Raw genomic sequence first — 2,500 nt, 5'->3', positions numbered from 1 at the left:
CAGACTTCACTTCTGCAAGCATTACTGACCTTGTTAAAAACTGACTAAATGCTAATGCTAGTGACGTGCTTCTACACCTGACTTGTAACCAGCATCTGGCATTTTTTTCCCTGCAATGATGTAACATGTAAATGACACACATTGCATATTTATGGCAATGCCCCCTGATCTTTTGCCAGAGTCAGCATCTGCCACAAGCAATGCTGTCATTAGTCAGCGATGGTATGCTGCAGACAATCTCAAGCCTAGCGCGAACACAGTATTGGATAAATACTTGGCCAGATAACATATTTGACATAATTTATGCTAATGCACCAGGTCACCAGGGTTCTTTTGTGCAGTGAAATCCTGTTTGGCCCTGATCTGCAACCAACTGCCAGAGGACAGGCTAAGCTTGTATGCTGCAAAATCCCCAGTGTTGAACCTCCAGGGTTTATACATGTCCAATCATCAGGGTTTATATAGGACACAGATGATCTTTGAAAGAGTTAATTCAACACTCTCGGTGTTCATTCACATTAACACTGGGCATCTGTTGTGTAGGTGCTATTAGATGGGAAGAATTTAAGATTTACCACATCACAGACAAGCTGTTTAAAAAAATAAATAAATAAATAACACATCAAAAGTTTATTAATGAAGGTTGTTTTTTTTTGTTTGTTTGTTTGTTTTTGTCAATCCAGTCTTATTTTTAATCTTTAAAATGGTTTATATGCAGTTTGCTTTCTGTTCTGTCATGATTGGATTGATTGCTGTTGACCGTAAACGTTCTTCTCTTTAAATAAGTGTCTTTAGGAAACAGATTAGATATACATGCGCTCTACTCTCTTGAGCTTGTGCAAGTCTGATGAGCTTCTTCTTAACATATTTAATGTGGTGTGTGAGGTTTTGCTGACTGCTCCATTGTAGCATTCAGGTCAAGGCTTACCCACACTGTCTGAACTGAGAATATTGCATTGCTTTACTTTACTTCTTCCCATGAACCAGACAACACAAGTGCAAGGTTGAGCCTCATGAGAAACAAAAGTCCTGACATTTAAAGTCAGTCTTTAATAGGTGTGCACTTATGATAATGTTACACAATAAGTAAACTTGCTCTTTAGTGATTAGTACCTGTGCTTAGTGTTTGAACAGAATAAATTTTCGTTTCTCCAGGAAGTCTTTTTATTTTTCTTTCTTTCAGGAAGGTCATGTCGTCTCTATAAGTAAGATAATGTGTGTTAAAGAAGGACAAACATAAAACCTCAGTGCTGTAGCTTTCTGGGACTGGGATTGTGAAACAAAGCTCTAGGGCATATGTAAATATTTCAGTGTTTGCCAGATGCCCATAGTTAGTCAAATCTTGCTCATGTCCTCATGACTTTATTGTGTCACACTCACAGTTTCCATTCTGATATACTGTTATTCTTAAATTTTTTTTTCATTTTTTTTTTCATTTTTTTTTTTTTTTTTTTAAATCATCTCACGTCACATTCAGTTTTATCAAAGATAATAATAGATATCCAAGGCTCATGTTTGTACCAGTCTCATTTACTTCACCTCACAATTTCAGAAGATTTCGGAGCAGCTTTGGAAACCTTTTCCTACATTTCTGCACGTGGTATTAAGGCTGTTATTTCACCTTAAAGTAAATGTCAGTATTATGTTTCTTGCTCAGTCCTTCCAGGATTTTGCGATTGCAGAAATGAACGCAAAATCAAGCAAGCTCCGCAATATCCACAGGAGCTTGCGGTTTTTTTTTTTTTGGGTTTTTTTTTAACCAAATTACAGCATATTTTCAGCAGATTTGGGCCACAACACACATTCAGCTAAAGCCCTCTTCGATTCATGTGCCTCGAACATGCGTACAGATAAAATGTCTCGCCAAAATCAAGCATTTATGGCCATGACAATCACAACAACAACAAAAAAAATGACCAATATCCTGTACGGGACTGACTTGTTTATTCAGGCAGGTAATGAGAAATATAATTTGCTTGTCGTGTGTAATTTGGTCATTTTTGTTACCTTTTGTCATTTTGTTATGCAAGCAAGCGGCTTGGTCTTGCTTATCATCTAGCATGTAGAATCTGTTATTTATAAAGTCTGATATACAGAAATTTAGTTTGGACAGGTGTATTTAAATTGAATGGGATGATGTTGAACAGAAGGAGCTTTGCGTATTATTTGTAATCATATATTAAATCGTTAAAACGAGTTTAATCTTGAGCCTTTCTTACCCCTTCAGAGAATTCAGGAATATCGTGAAAAACCACGATAATGAGGAGTTGCAGTTGTATTACTTTGTTACATGTATTAAATGCATTGTGCAGCATTGTGTGTATCGCCTTTCATATTAATTCCAACCTCTTATACACTTTTAAACAAACAAAAGTGTAGAACTCGCGTCATATCATGGCTTAGATGTAGTATTATATAGTGTTCCTAGCTAGAAACTATTCACCTGCCACTCGTGGCAAGCGACAAAAATGACTCCAAGCATAATAATCTGCCTGCGTGA

General features: G+C 36.6%; 1 protein-coding gene across 1 annotated transcript in view; it reads left to right on the top strand.

Annotated features, from left to right (window-relative positions):
* The window catches only part of snx18a (sorting nexin 18a), an 18,307-nt gene that overhangs the window by 13,907 nt on the left and 1,900 nt on the right, over positions 1-2,500 (top strand). The gene's annotated exons all lie outside the window — the stretch shown is intronic.

This window comes from Ictalurus punctatus, chromosome 22 (genome assembly GCF_001660625.3).
Source record: "Ictalurus punctatus breed USDA103 chromosome 22, Coco_2.0, whole genome shotgun sequence".
Taxonomy (NCBI): domain Eukaryota; kingdom Metazoa; phylum Chordata; class Actinopteri; order Siluriformes; family Ictaluridae; genus Ictalurus; species Ictalurus punctatus.
This window is presented reverse-complemented; position numbering and strand designations above follow the sequence as displayed.